General features: G+C 37.2%; 1 protein-coding gene across 5 annotated transcripts in view; it reads left to right on the forward strand.

Moving 5' to 3' along the window:
- WRN (WRN RecQ like helicase) overlaps nt 1-17,087 on the forward strand; it is a 138,221-nt gene that overhangs the window by 8,555 nt on the left and 112,579 nt on the right. The window lies entirely within an intron of this gene.

The following is a 17,087-nucleotide window of genomic DNA, read 5'->3' on the forward strand; positions in this document are numbered from 1 at the left end:
GTATGGAAATATAAAGTGTTGATAAGTTCTACAAAATGTCTTTGAAAATGATGAGGCCAGTTTCTGTTCTCTTGCAAATGTTGTATGTGATTAATCTTTTGAATTTTTGCTGATAATGGTATACCAGAATTTTAGACAGTTTTGTTGACCTCGTTTATTGAGTACTTTGTTCTTTCTTAAAGATTAGAAGTGCCTCCTTTAGCATATGTCAAATTTCTATATTTACATGGCTCTGTTTCTGAACGTGGTATGTTTTATTCCATTGATTTGTATCTATTTTTGTACCAACTCCACACTATTTTAATTACTGCTTTTGTGTACTGCTTATGTTTAATAGAGTGAGCTTTTCCTTATTGTTCTTATTTTCCAAAAAAATATTTACTGCTCTTGACCTATTTCTTTTCTTAGTGAACTTTAAACTTGTGGTTCGATGAAAAATCCTGCCGACGTCTTTTCTTGGTATTGATTCTTGAGTGTATTGATTTAATTAATACATTTAAAGTTTTGAGACTGACTATCCAGAAACTCAGTGTGTCTTCTCTAGCCCTTTTTTGATGTCTTAGTAAACTTCTTTAGTTGTCTTTAAAATGGGTCTCATGCATTTTATATTAGGTTTATTCCTCAGTAGATTGTCATTTTTGCTGTTCTTGAATTTAGATATAAATTACATTTTTTACCTGATTCTTGCTCACATACAGAAAAGTACCTTAATTTGTATATGCTTATCTTGAATCTGGTCATCTCAGGAGTATTTGAACCTTGTAGTCCAATTGATAAAATTTGATAAAATCAAATCACCTCAAAGTGATACTGGGGGAAAAGCATTTTGGAGGCTTTAGCTCTTTGATAAGAGTTAAGCTTACCTCATGTTAAAGCTGATTAGTCATAGCAGTCAGCCTCTTTTATTTTTTTAATTTATCATTATCACCATTTTTATTGTTATCATCAACATCATCATTATTCTGCAGTACTGTCCTTGGGGATCATAGAGGTTTATCAGTTTGTGTCCTCCCTCACGGCAGAGCAGTCAGCCTCTTTTAAAGGTGATTTTCTTTTTTGATAAATGCCTTATATGTGGGAGGATTAAGAAAGAGGATGGTTTTTGAATAATTTCTTCATTGGGAAATAAGCAATTAGAATAGTTTCACATTCTCCCTAAAATAATTGGAACCAGTGACCTTCCCTCCCTTCCCTTCTTTAAGGCTTTGCTTCTTTCTGAGTCCAGTGTTCTTGTCCCTGCATTTTATGATCTTCCACCTGTAGTCTGATAGGCTAGCTCTTCAGGGCAGGGCAGAGATTCACCCTCTCTCTAGGTCTCTCTGAGGCTGAGAAGGTAGAGATGTGGGATCTTCCTAGTGTATGGTAGGAATAATAGGAGCCGTTGGAAAAAATATCAAAGGTTTGTTGCTTCTGGAAATTTTGATGTGTAGCATGAGACATCACCTATTGGCACCTGATCTTTTTTTTTTTTTTTTGAAAATGATAATGCACAGGCCCATGGTATTTCTTTATAGAACCATTGGAACTATATGGCAAAGTCAAAAGGAATACCCATCAATCATTATTGGGCTAGAACACCGGGTTAGTAAAAGTGACTAGGACAGATGAGCAATGTTTGAACATATGTCACCGTATTTCACAGTGGACCCTATCCATGTGATAGATCATCAGTGTCAGGGAAGTCTGCTGTTGAATAATGAATGTTTCCATGGCTGGCAGTAGGAACCTGATCTGCTTTTGCTGTTCATTCATGAAATGAAGGCACTGGAGTGTGGTGGTAAGATAATTGGACTGGAAGATAACTTTTGCCTTCTGGGAGGTGTACAATCACAAGATTGCTGATTTTTCCTTTTACTCATTTCACGTAAACTTGCCCTGTCTGAAGAGGCTAATTTGAAGTTCTTATGAAAGATTTGCGTTGGGTAAACTTATGGTTGCTTTCAGAATTGTATATTAATTTTCCAGTTTCTTTTTCACTCTGTGTCTATTTTTATCTTTTGCTGTTCCTCCCACACTTAAATTGGTCTTATTGTAAAATACTGCATTTTTCTTTCTACCTGACAATGCTGAATTTCTGCTCAATACAGAGCTTTGCATCCTAAAGTTAAATATCACTCCCATTTATTTAAGTTATTGTTTTGCCGAAAACCTTACTTTTGGTTTCAAGGTTCGTAGGATTCGCTGGCAAAATAACCACTCTGCACTAAGTTAAGCAAAAATTTAAAGAGTTTATTGAATTAACACGAGAATACAGTATATTAATTAAGAAAAGAATAGTATAACTAATTAAGAAAGAATAGTAAAGACAGAGGTTTATATGTCACCAAATTGGGGAAGCACCTACATCCATATTCAAGCAGCGCTGCGAAGTCCCTGGTACAGCAATCTGGAGTCCCAATTGTGAAAAGGCTCCAGGCAGTGCGTCCACCCCACGGGTGAGACTTCAGTTTGCTACACGAAGGAGTCCCACTATAAGCACTGATAATAATCAGCCTGCGTGCAAATTTGCAGCCCTGGTATTGTCATAAATGTCTTGGTCTTAACTTGAAAGTCTTGGAATGTTCTCTAATCCCCGGGGGCTGGCCAGGCCCTCAAGGTTCAAGCCCCCAGATTTACTCCCTGTCTTATCTAATGATTTACAAGATATGCTGGTGTCACCCCTGCTGGCCTGTATGTAGCTCAGCAGTTTGGCACTTAGCCAGTTTTTAGGGTTGTTGCCTGGTCAGAGAGAAGCCTAGTGCCGCCTCTGAAGCCTGAACAAGACTACTTTACTAGCTTCCCCAACAGTTATAATTTTCTGTTACATTGCTATTTAAGGTTATTTTATTCTTATTTTGATTTAAAAAGATTTGAAACTCTATGAAGTTATGAAACTTTTGATATTGTATCCTTTGTGTGGCTAGTTTTTTATTGTTATAATTTATTTTTTTTAAGATAAGGGGTTAAAGAAAGAAAAGAATTGGCCACATACTTTTATTTTCAATTATATTTGTGTATTAGAACGCAAGCACAGAACACTTGATTCAAACAGGCTTAACAAATAAGGAAATTTATTATTAAAATGAAACTTGAAGGCTGAGGTAGGGCTGACTTTAAGACTGGTTTAGTCCATCTACTATAGCTCCGTTTCTCATCTTTGCTGTCTTCTGTGTGTTGGCTTCGTCCTCAAGCTGGCTTCCATCATAATGGCAAACTGGCTGTAGAAGGCCCAGGCTTCCCATTCTCAAATATAGGGCATCTCTTCTGGTACTTTCTTACAAGTGCAAGACGTGTTATTCTCAGAAACCCCCTAAACACCTTCTCTTGTATCTCATTGGCCTGAATTAGATCATAGGTTTTATTCTTACCCCCAATTCAAGGGAATGCCTTGAATTTAGGCCTGAGTTTCTGAATCATCATTGTGGCGAGGGGAATGGGATTACTTTCAGATCAGTTGGATTTTCCATGGGAGCTGGTACTAAGGGCCGCTGTCTTGAAGCACATTGGCTTTGTGAGTAACTGGTCATTATCTCAATTAAATTTATGGTACTGTACGAAGGGTACAGGGTGGAATGGATGCTGGGTAGGCAACCGTCAATGTCCTCTTGATAATGAGTCCTATAAAATTTCATCTCAGGCCATATGAAGTAAGAGTAAAAAATAAAAAGGAAAAATAGACAGCCTAAGCAAGTTTTAAATTGACTTACTTGAAAACTTCCTCTGCAGTTTCCCAGTTTATAGTGGTTGATTTTAGCTGACTGGCTATTGCTACTTACAGAACAGAGAAAATTCATTAAAAATAATGAATTATTCAGTTGGATAGTGAAATTCAGTTATAAAGCACTTCACTGTGCCATAGATTCAGTTCAGGTAAAGTCATGTTCCTGGTTTATGGGCAGTGCGGCTTCTCACAATGACACAGCATAGAGAGAGGCTTTTATATTTTTCCCTGTTGCTAGCATTTTAATAGCATTTTATTGTATTTATTTGTTTCTATTTGTATTGTTTCTATTTGTATTTTATTTCAGTTGACTATTAATAAAAATTTTAATTTATATTTTGTTATTATAAATTATATATTACATGATACTTGACAGTTATGAAAATTTGGTAGATGCCTATAAAGAAATAAGTCTCTCAAAAAAAAAATATCCCACTACTTTTAAAATTGCTGTGATTTACTGTAGCTGGACCAAATGCTAATGGTGGTTTTATTTAGCTTTTCTTGTTTGCTTGCTTGGGTTATTTGGAGCGAAATTAAGATTAGCCAAAATTGAGCAATAGATTAATTAAATCCTCTTTAATTAGGGAATTTAATGAGGGTTTTGTCGTGGATTCTTTGGTCCTAATTTTTTTACTCTGTCCCCTCCTATTCCTATTAGTGCATTGAAAAGTAGAAAGGAATTCTCAAAAACAATACAAGAGAATACCTTATAAATTATATCTTCTGCAATAAATTACAGATTATACATGCATGTGTATATGTGCATGTATATGTGTCCATATAGTATATGTATATATATATATAAAGTAGTTGCTAGTATATTGGTTAAGTATAGATAAAATAATAGGGCAAGGTTACATTTTCAGAAACTATGTAATATAATAAAAGAACTCAAACCCAGAATTTTTAAAGTTTGTTGCATTGTTAACATTTGAAAGACTTTTTGACTGGAAACTGCCTCTTTTAGTAAAAATAACATAATTGTATAGGTGAAACCCAAAGTGTCTAACCAAATTTAGGACATTGATAACCAAAGTGAATTGCTGAATCATTTAAGCTGCTTTAGTCTTATAAGCTTTTTGTTAGGTTATTTGAAAACACTTACTAATCCAATCTTATAACTTATCAGTTTTTAAAATTTATTTTTTTTCTATATTCTCATCTACACACATAAAAAGTTAGATGAGTGTATGTATATTACTGTTGTAACTTGGATTGTAGTTGGAAACCTCCTAAATATAATTTGTGTAATATACAGAGAAATAAAATAGATGCATGTTGAAATTTAGTACTCCTTGGATCAGATCTGATGCGTAAGAATGAAATCTTTTTGGATAAATGAATCCATTTTCTTTTCTCTATTTGGATTTATCATTTAAAAGAACATTCTGCCTATGAAGCACTTCAGTGTTTAATTAACTTTTGATAAATTTATATACTTAGTCTAATTTGTATGGATTTGATATCTCTTTCTGTACCCATAGGTTCTTGATCCTTCTCAGTATACTAAAGAGAGTGAGGTATAATAGCAGTAAAAGATCTGTCACTACTCCTATCAGTATGCCAACTCATGTATAGCTGCAGTTTAAGAGATGTCACATCAGGTTTATCACTGTTTATCTTGACATCAACCCCGTGGTCAGTAGGGCAAGTAATATATAATAATAATGTACTATAATAAGGCAAGTAATATAATGGCAATTTAATCCCATTTTACAGATGAAGAAATGAAAATTTAGAAAAGTAGTGCCTTGTGCAAGATCACGTGGATACTAAGTGGCCAAGTGTCACAGCATATTTTTCTAAAAAAACTAAAGACCAATTCTCATACAAATATACAATGAGCACATCACATTTGTTTAATTCAATAATGAGGGAACCAACAGGAGATCAAATTGGTTCAAAGTGGAGCAAAGATTATATAGGTAATAGGGTTCTCCAGAAAAATAGAACCAATAGGATATATATATATAGATATAGAGAAAGATATTTACTGTGAGGGACTGCCTCATGCGATTGTGGAGGCTTAGAATTTCCACAATCTGCTATCAGCGAGCTGGAGGCCCAGGAAAGCCAGTGGTGTCATTCTAGACCAAATTTGAGGGCCTGAGAACCAGAGGAGCCAATGGTGTCAGACCTGCTTAGAGTCCAGAGGCCTGAGAACCAGGAGTGCTGATGTGCAAGGGCAGGAGAAAATGGACATCTCAGCCCAAGCAAAGAGCAAATTTCCCCTTCCTCTGCCTTTTTGTCCTATTGAGGTTCACACCAGATTGGATGATGCCCACCATTGGTGAGGGCAGTCTTCTTTACTCTGTTTACCTATTCAAATGCTAATCTCTGGAAATACCCTCCCAGACACACCCAGAAATAACTGTTTTACCAGCTCTGGGCTGGTAACCCTTAGCGCAGTCAAGTTGATACAGTAAATTTACCATCACATAAAGACATTGGAGAAAGAACTTTGAAACAATTGCTAGCTTAGGTACAGGGCTGTCCTACAGGGCAGTAAAAACCATAGGCTTTGAGATTATCTTTTCTGCTGGACAGAATTCAGTTGCATTTTTACTAGATAAAATTTTACAAGTTAACATGTAACTTCATAGAGTCTGAGTTTTTAATCAATAGTAAATAATGAGTTAAATAAATGTATATTCCATATGAAATAATCATTGGGTGGGCTTATGCTCCTGTGACACTGAAAGGACATATTGCCTTCTTTTTGTCTTACTTATAACTTTTGGATAATTTTTCTTGATACAGCGCAACATTGGAGCCTAGGTTTTCTGACTCCAAGTGTAGATTTCTTTCCATTGTACTTCCCTGCTTCTTCATAGTATAATTTTTAATGCTAGAGCACTCTGCTGACCTTTGCAAAATCAGCTAGCCTTTGTTATTAGTTTTCCTTTGTGCGTAGTGATGGTGATACAGCTTTGTTCCTTAGAGAAGCTTTGTGAAACTCAATGGATATTTGTAAAATTTGCATCAATGCCCAAAGTGAGAAATTGAAATTTTAGCTTGTTTACTGTGACTTCTCTTTTGTGACATTTTGTTAGAAAATTTTAGAATAATTCTAAAATTCTTGCATTTTTGATTAAATAATCAGGTTTATAAAACAGTGTATTTCATCAGGTTAGCCTTCATATATTTTGAACAAAACAGAATTGAACCATTTTAGGTAGTAACTGAAAATTTGTCCACATTAAACAATATAATTGTCTCTCAGAGTGAGGCATTGAAATACTTACTGATAATTTTTTCCTGGACTTGAAATGGTTATCTGTATGTGCCATTTAACTTAACAGTGTAGTGTTTTTTTGTCTTTTGGGGGATGCATTTCAAAAAGGTTGGGATTCTTTATTAGCCCTCAAGCAATTAGGCAAGTCAGTTACTGTGGTAACAGTAGGCATTAATTTCCTTACTTTTAGAGGTTTTAGGAACAAAGAAATCTCTGAGCTAATCCACTGAAACCCAACTTTCTCTTGAGACTGGTGTGAAGTCTGTCCGTTCTCTAGAAGATGACACCATTCTAAGGGAAAAATGTGCTTTTGAGATGAATTTCTACTCTGCCAGAGAGAAGTGTATAGTATGGTTTAAAAGCTAGGTGGTGAAAAAGTTATCCCTTTTTAGCTAATTTGGAACTGTGATTGGTCTTAAATTTTCTAAATCTGTTACTAATTTAAATCTTAAATCTTATTGGTGTGATTTCTGTTGACATGAACTAGAAGTGGCTTGAGTGGATAGCTTATCCTACTATCTAATTGCTGTCAAATAAAATCACCTAAGATGACTTCTTTCAAAACATAATTTGTGGGCTTCCCTGGTGGTGCAGTGGTTGAAAGTCCTCCTGCTGATGCAGGGGACATGGGTTCGTGCCCCAGTCTGGGAAGATCCCACGTGCCGCGGAGCGGCTGGGCCCGTGAGCCATGGCTGCTGAGCCTGCGTGTCCAGAGCCTGTGTTCCTCAACGGGAGAGGCCACAACAGTGAGAGGCCCGTGTACTGCAAAAAAAAAAACCAAAAACATAATTTGTAATTTTGGCAGATAATCTCTTAACATTTAATTGGCTAATATTACTAACCCTATAGTAAGCTCACTCATTCAACTATAATGAGGTTCATTTTGCAACTGATTTATCAAAAAGCTTTTCTTTTCCAAGAAGTTGCATTATTTTTTTTTTTTTTGCGGTACGCGGGCCTCTCACTGTTGTGGCCTCTCCCATTGCGGAGCACAGGCTCCGGACGCACAGGCTCCATGGCCATGGCTCACCGGCCCAGCCGCTCTGCGGCATGTGTGGTCCTCCCGGACCGGGGCACGAACCCGTGTCCCCTGCATCGGCAGGCGGACTCTCAACCACTGTGCCACCAGGGAAGCCCCAAGAAGTTGCATTCTTATTAGGTATTTTATGAATGTATTGTGATTTAAAAAAAATAGCTATAGTGGGTTGTTAATCACAGCAGCATTGGATATTTTCTAGTCTTAGAGCATTTTGTCTGTGTTCTATAGCAGCAGTTGGCAAACTGGCTAGTAGGTCACATCTTACTTGCTGCTTGTACTGAATATGAGCCTAATGGTTTCTACGTTTTTAAGTGGCTGAAAAAAAAATAAAAAGAACAGTATTTCATGAAATTTGTGTAAATCCAGGTTTTACTGTGTATAAATAAAGTTTTATTAGAACATAACTATGCCTATTTCTTAAGTATTGTTTATATCTTTTGTTCTATAGTGGCAAACTTGAATAGTTGGTGACAGCAACAGTCTGCCTGGAATATTTACTATCTGATCTTTTAGAGGAAAAGTTTGCTGACTCTTGTTCTATAGTATAAAAAAATGTAACCTTGATTGTTCATTAAACAAACAAAAAAAATCTTTCCCACTTTTATTGGCATACGTTTCCCCCGATTGCAAAAAGGTAACACGTGTTCTTATAGAAAATTTCGAACATATAGAAAAGCATAAAGAAGAGAATTAAAAGCTATCTGCATTTGTGGGATAACCACTTATATTTTGGTATACATTGCCAAAGACCTTTAAAAATGTGTTTGTGGGGACTTCCCTGGTGGTCCTGTGGTTGAGACTTCACCTTCCAATGCAGTGTTGTGCGGGTTCGATCCCTGGTCGGGGAGCTAAGATCCCACATGCCTTGCGGCCAAAAAACCAAAACATAAAAAGAAGCAATATTGTAACAAATTCAATAAAGATTTTAAAAATAGTCCACATCAAAAAAATCTTAAAAGAAAAATGTGTTTTTTTGTGTGTGTATATATATAATATGTTAATATATACATATAGACAAATACACATACATCTTTATTTTCTGAAATTAGAGTCTAACTTGCTTTTTTCACTTGATAAATTATAAGAACATCTTTTTAATGACTGCGTAATGCTCTGTTTTATGGATGTACCATTATTTATTATTTAACCATTTTTCCATTGTTGGATGTATAGTCTGATTTCAACTTTTATTATTATAAATATTATATATTGCACTATATTATATATATAATATATGTATTCTAAATATTGTGTATAACAAGGATGACTATCCTTGTATATAAATCTTTCTGGGGAATGCCGGTTATTTTTGTAAGCTTAATTCTTAAAAATGTAACTATAGGTAAAATGGTGTGAAAACTAGAGAAGTATTTTGAAGGGATATTTTGGTATTGTGTGAAGAAACTCCCTTGGCCTGCCTTCATGAAGATGGCTTATCTTCCATTTACCCTAGGTTCTGTTTAGACATACTAATTTTCACACTAGACCATCAAACTAGTCCTTTTAATAACTTGACTGTTAAAGCATTTGATTGATGCTGATAGTTGATGGACTGGAAGAACCGGGCCAGTGCCCCACTCTGGGTTCATAGTTTTTTTTTTTTTAATTAATTAATTAATTTATTACTTTTGGCTGTGTTGGGTCTTCATTTCTGTGAGAGGACTTTCTCTAGTTGCGGCAAGCAGGGGCCACTCTTCATCGCGGTGCGTGGGCCTCTCACTATCGTGGCCTCTCTTGTTGCGGAGCGCAGGCTCAGTAGTTGTGGCTCACAGGCCTAGTTGCTCCGTGGCATGTGGGATCTTCCCAGACCAGGGCTCGAACCCGTGTTCCTTGCATTGGCAGGCAGATTCTCAACCACTGCGCCACCAGGGAAGCCCTGGGTTCATAGTTTTTACTCAAAATTCTACAGATGGGAAGGTAAATGATTTGCTGTGTGAGCATTCCTAGCATCATTGCGGAGGCCATAGAGGGGAGTAATGCTCCAGGCCAGTATGAGTTGACACAGTAGACTCAGAAGTGGGGAGAAAAAGGAGATGTGCTCCAGTCTTAGGATAATTCACTTCCTACTCCACTAATTAAGTAGATGCTCCAGACTACCACCCTGTTTCCTGTGGACCTCTTGAAGGAAAATCCATTTGTTGGCATATTCCTACTCTTTCTCAACCACTCATTCAGTAGTGCACCTACAAAAATGTACCCAAGTATTTCACTCAAAGGATGATTTATGAAGGGGTATTGACTCTTAAAATTTCTAGGGATACTCACATCAGCTGCTAGTATTGATCTGTCTACAGCAGAGGTTAGAATTAAGAGCCCTGCAGGAAACTGGGTCTTGGAAATTGATATCAGATGGAAGATTGCATAGTAACATCCAGTTCTTTTGAAAAATTGGAAGGTCTGGCAACACTGGGTCCATACTGACTGTTGGCAAGAGTTAACTGGAGCAAAGTTAGTGCCTTCCAATTTGTGCTGCAGCATAGTGATAATGGGTTATAGGTAATGCAAGATTTTGATGGTTGCATATTTTTTATAATTTTCAAGCATAAAATCACTTTATAAGGCAAACATTCAAAGATTTATACTAGGTGAAATTATATTTGAACACTTTTTTTAAAAAAATACATTTATTTATTTTTGGCTGCATTGGGTCTTTGTTGTGGCGCTTGGGCTTTCTCTAGTTGTGGCGAGTGGGGGCTACTCTTTGTTGTGGTGTGTGGACTTCTCATTGCCATGGCTTCCCTTGTTGCGGAGCACTGGCTCTAGGTGCGCGGGCTCAGTAGTTGTGGCGCACGGGCTTAGTTGCTCCGCGGCATGTGGGATCTTCCTGGACCAGGGATCAAACCTGTGTCCCCTGCATTGGCAGGTGGATTCTTAAACACTGTGCAACCAGGGAAGTCCTGAACATTCTTTATGTAGATCCTTTTGTTAGCTACTTGAGTTCAATAACATGTACGGTTATGCATAGTAAACATGGTCAAAAAGAGTTGTGTCGTGGATGTATCATGTAGTACTTCCTTCTGACTTTCCTGTTAAATAATTTCCTATCTATTAATCACTTTAATTGGCTACGTGTGTGTTACTTAATCATTGGGAAAGTTATGGGCGTTCTTTAAATTTTATTTGTCTTAATTTTCATTATTTTACTACTAGCATAGAAAAGAGCAGGATTATTAGCTAATATTGTATGATATTTAGTGTTCTCTAATAGATTACAATTAATTTTATTAATTTTCTTATTATTTAATTTTTAATTATTTATTATGGGCTTTTGATGTGACAATATGGCAAACCCTGATTTTGGTAGAATTTCATAATGTTTGTTTTTAGAATTTAAAGAACTAGTGTTTATGTCTAAAAATGATTAATTGAACACATGCAACTCATTTGATTCAATAAGGAAATATAAGGCTTTGTAACTTCAGAAACTCATTTAAAAATATATTTGATTACCCTGAAGTATATTTTGTGTACTTTAAAATTTTTGATTATTAAATTAAATGAAAATAAGTTATTTCAGTACACTTGGTTTTTGTTTAGTCTCCTTAATTAAAAAAAATTGTTTTGGATAGGATTTGTTTAGAAATATTCATGATACAGACAGGCTAAACAATTAACAAAAAACTTTTCCCAAGGAATTAAAGACCTGTAGTATTTTAAGTACTTTATATTCAAATAGATTTAATTTCTGTAGATACCTGCTTTCCCACTGTGATGTCTAAGATTGTGATTAAAGCTGGAAAATCATCCGATTCATGAGTTGAACATAACAGTTAAGTATTTAATCAATAATTAGGCAGTAAAGGATTATTTCAGAATTGGATTTGGTGTTCCCATAATTCTTTTTTTTGTGGTATGCGGGCCTCTCACTGCCGCGGCCTCTCCCATTGTGGAGCACAGGCTCCGGACGCACAGGCCCAGTGGCCATGGCTCACGGGCCCAGCCGCTCCACGGCATGCGGGATCCTCCCAGACCAGGGCACGAACCCACGTCCCCTGCATCGGCAGGTGGACTCCCAACCACTGTGCCACTAGGGAAGCTGGTGTTCCCATAATTCTTCACTTTCAGCCTAAATCAAATGAGGTAGGGATGTCAAACAAAATACTCTGGTACCTTTTCATAAAACATCTTTTTTACTAAACAAAAGATCTGAACTTTTGAAAGCGTCTTTGAGCAAAAAATAAGAACGAATTTAAGAGATTGATAAAGGAAATAATCAGATTGAGCTCAAGAAGCTAGTTACAGGATTGCACAATGAATAAAGCTCAGATTACCTCACTAGTTTGCTAAATCTGCTTTTGTTCCCCCTGCCTATGCGGAACACTATGTTTGGACCAGTGGGGAAAGGAAGTGGAAGAGTTGCCATTTTTCAATTATTCTATTAGAAGGTATGTTGGAGATTTGTCAAGGACACAAAGACAACATTAATCCAGAAGATTAATGAAAAAAGTGTTCATCACAGTTATGAATTCATAAATATTGGCAATGGACCTCAGTTAGAAGGCTGTATAGAATCCTTGAAAAATGCCTGGAAGGACATTATTTGCTTGGTAAAGAAGTTCCAAAACCAACCGGGGATGAAAAATGAAGTGAAAAATGAATATTTTGAAACATATGAGATATTATGGAAACAGTGGAAATTTGGGACTGGTAATAACAGGAAGGTATGAAGGCTTTATGTTAAGTTTCAAGGTAAAAAACCTGATATTCTAAGTAATATGTTGCCTTACTCACAGATAAGCTCTTGTATATTAAAATTTGCCTGTAGTTCTGAATTCTACATTAAATGATGTATAAAAATGGTGAATCTAATGAAATCCAAGCTGCTACAGTACCTTCTTTTCAGCTTTAGGTGAAGAAATCTGATTAGCTATTTCATTACTGAAGTGTGTTGACAGTCCAAAGGAAGATTTATAAGCTAAAGGGAAAATTTCAAATTATTCTATGTGAATGACTCTTACTTTGCAGATTTGTTGAAGTATAATAATTGGCTTCAAAAAATGGTATCCTTAACTGACATTTTGAGCACTTGAATTAACTTAATCAAAAGTGCAGTCAGTGATCGGGTTTCCCTGGCGGCGCAGTGGTTGAGAGTCCGCCTGCCAATGCAGGGGACACGGGTTCGTGCCCTGGTCCGGGAGGATCACACATGCCGCGGAGCGGCTGGGCTGGTGAGCCATGGCCATGGAGCCTGCGCCTCCGGAGCGGGTGCTCCGCAACGGGAGAGGCCACAACAGTGAGAGGCCCGCATACCGCAAAAAAAAAAGTGCAGTGATCATGTGGAAAATATTAATATATTCATATATACTGACAAAATTTATGGATCCAGAGTAAAAATTCAGCTTTGCCAGAGTGAAGTTAAAATAATTTTAGAAGTGATTGTTTAATTGGTGTTATTTGAATCCTAAAGAAGGATTAATAATATTTTTAGAGCAAAGCCAGTGTGTACCTGAGACAGAGCTTTTTAGCATTATATTGAAATACTTGATATAAAAACATTGATTTTTGAAGCTTATTTACATCATCAGAAGAAATTAACGTATTTCTCAGTAGAAGAAAAGGAGAAGCATTAGATTTAAAGACTTTCAGCATCCTTGAAGTGCAGTTTAAAGGATCGAATTGTTGGAATGCTGGTTAACAGTGAAAAAGGAGTCTTTAGTATATTGGAGCAAAGCCTCCTCTTTTACCATTTGCTACCACTTGTGCTAACAAAGCTTCTTTGTGATGGTTGCTCTACAAGAATATTAAGAATGTGTTGTTAAAAGGTCTTAATCAGGAATTGTGCGCAACCATTTTAAGCATAAAGCATAACATACAAAAGTTATTTCATCTAGGACTTCCCCGGTGTTGCAGTGGTTAACAATCCGCCTGCTAATGCAGGGGATATGGGTTCGAGCCCTGGTCCGGAAAGATCCCACATGCTGCGGAGCAACTAAGCCCGTGTGCTGCAACTACTGAGGCTGCGCTCTAGAGCCACAAGCCACAACTACTGAAGCCTGTGCGCCTAGAGCCCGTGCTCCGCAACAAGAGAAGCCGCTGCAATGAGAAGCCCGAGCACCGCAACGAAGAGTAGCCCCCGCGCGCTGCAACTAGAGAAAGCCCATGAGCAGCAACGAAGACCCAATGCAGCCAAAAAAAAAAAAAAAAAGTTATTCCGTCTAAATGATTTCAAGGTTTTTTTTTTTTTCCAGTACGCGGGCCTCTCACTGTTGTGGCCTCTCCCGTTGCGGAGCACAGGCTCCGGACGCGCAGGCTCAGCGGCCATGACTCACGGGCCTAGCCGCTCCGCGGCATGTGGGATCTTCCCGGACTGGGGCACGAACCCGTGTCCCCTGCATCGGCAGGCGGACTCTCAACCACTGCGCCACCAGGGAAGCCCTCAAGTTTGTTTTTAAAAAGTTTGAAAAATTTAATTTTATAAAGAAGATAAAATTTTCCCAAAATTTCATATTCACACTCCCAAAACCCCTTCCCAGCTTGCCATAAAAATACTTTCGTTTTCTGAATGTGCCATGAACTTGAAAATGTTGTCAACTTCCATGTAAAACTTCATTTTTAAATGAAGCAGGCAATTGAGAGTCATCATGTATTTGAGTAAAATCAACAGATATCAAGCTTACTAAGCTGAATAGTTGACAACCTTGATAAAAAAGAATTTCTACACAAAAAAGAACTTAAAGTCCCTGTAAGTATTATCAATGGATTCAATAGGAAATATATTAATCAAAGAACTGAAAACGGTGGAAAAGGAAAATTGGAGGGTAAGAAAGGAACTAAACCGTTATTTCCTAAATAAAATACTCAATAGAATTACTGTGGTAGAACAAATATGGTTGAAAATTAAATCGGTATTTGTTGAATGCACTGAACAACTCATTGGTCTTAGGAAGCCTACTTGATCTTTCCTGTCTTAGAGGACTTCCAGAGGAGTTATACTGATGGGCTCAGTGTGTTGGTGGGCTAGACCTTGAGATTACAACTTGGGGGACCTGTGAATAGAGATATTGCCTCCCTAGTGCTTCAGTGGAAGACTTACAGTCTCTTTGCCCTCAGTTTGCAACTTCCTGAGGGACCCTAAGAGCTGAGGCTGCTGATGGTAAATAGAGTTATACGTGTAAAGTAAAATAGCAATCCACCCAAGGAATCCAGCATCAGGGGAAAGAAGACCAACAGAACATCCAAAATAGGAAGCTCCCATTGACACAGATCTTTGAAATAGTTAGACTATAACTTTTACGAAAGAAAGAAATTATAAGCACATTTAGGGAGACTCAACTAGAGTACAAAGAGACTTTCTGAAACTAACAATTGAGATCTCAACATTATAAAAATTCAGGAGGCAAATTGAAAAAGGACTATGAAATGAAGTTGAGAATGTTGAGAATGAAATTAGCATCTTGGAAATCAAGTGGAAGAAGTCTCTTTGAAATACAGAACAAAATTAAGGAGGACGTCATCAGGTAGGAAAAAATAGACACCAGCAGAAGGAATTCGGGCAAGAAATTCACTGGAATGTGAATAAATGCTGTAGAAGGAAAAAAGGAATAGATTATGGCAATTAATAACTAAACTAGTAACAGGGGTATATTAGTTTGCTACAGCTGCCATAATTAAGTACCACAAACTAGAAGACTCAACAGAAATTTATTGTTCTACAGTTGTGGAGGCTAGAAGTCCGAAATCAGATTGTTGGCAGTAGTTTTTTTTCCGAGGGCTGTGAGGGAAGGGCCTGTTTCTGGCCTGCCTTCGTGGCTTGTAGATGACTCTTTTCCACGTGTTTCTTCACATCATCCTCCACCTACGCATGTCTTGTCTCTTGTGTTCAAATTTCTCCTTTTTATAAAGACACCGCTCATTTTGGATTAAGGACGACCCTAATGACTTCATTGAGATTTTGTTACCTCTGTAATGACTCTATCTCCAAAGATTAGGACTCCAACCTATCTTGTATTGGGGAGAGACACAATTCATTCTATAACAAGGGGAAAATTTTCTTATCTTAAGTAAAGACTTGGAAAGCAGTCTTTTCCAAGGACTCACTGATTCCAAGGAGAGTAAAGAGTGTACACTTAGGCTCTTAAAAATATGAAAATCCTTAAACATCTTTAATGCTCCCAGATGGGAAAAATATTACTCACAATTGAAGAAAGCATCAGAAAAACAATGGACTTCTTACTTGTGACATTAAAAGGCAGAACACTGTAAGAGAACATCTACAAACTGCTGAGAGACTGTTATGTTCAGCCAACACGTCATTCTCTTACCTGTTTGAAAAATAGATTTTCACATATGCAGGGGATCAGTGCTTAATCACCTACATATTCTACTTGAGGAAAATAATTGACAAAAACCTCTGAACAAACAATTGAATCAGAATGGAGATTCAAGATTGACAAGATTGGGGCTTCCCTGGTGGCGCAGTGGTTGAGAGTCCACCTGCTGATGCAGGGGACACGGGTTCGTGCCCTGGTGGGAAGATCCCACATGCCGCAGAGCGGCTGGGTCCGTGAGCCATGGCCGCTGAGCCTGCGCGTCTGGAGCCTGTGCTCCACAACGGGAGAGGCCACAACAGGGAGAGGCCCGCGTATTGCAAAAAAAAAACAAACAGAAAAAACAAAAAAAAGATTGATAAGATTAAGGGAGGAGGAAACTATAGTAAGCAATATATACATTTACATGTATATTTAAATTTATATAAACATATTAAAATGGATGATGAAATTGGTAACATAAATGTTTAGAAAATAGTAAGGATTCTTGAAAAAGAAGAGCAATACTAGAAAACTAACAGTCTGTAGCCAAAACCGTATCAGCAAAAAAACAGTAGTTAGAAGGGTGGGGAAGTCAAAACATTCTAAGAGTTTGCCTTGGTGGGTAGAGGGACAGTGCAAACGTCAGGTCTTGGTGGGGAAGGGATATAGTTTTACTGTTTTGCTGAGATAGTAGAGTAATAGGATGGAAAAAAAGTGAAATTTTAACACTGGCAATGATAAAAAGAGTATCAATGGTAATTTCACACAGTTGGAAAAAGTGGACAAAGAATAAGAGGAAACTGAAGAAAGGAAGGTAAATATTAATCAAAGTAAATGAAAGGGAAAACTCAAGTTCTTTTT

The sequence above is a fragment of the Grampus griseus genome, assembly GCF_964374135.1.
Source record: "Grampus griseus genome assembly, chromosome: 21".
In the NCBI taxonomy this organism is placed as follows: domain Eukaryota; kingdom Metazoa; phylum Chordata; class Mammalia; order Artiodactyla; family Delphinidae; genus Grampus; species Grampus griseus.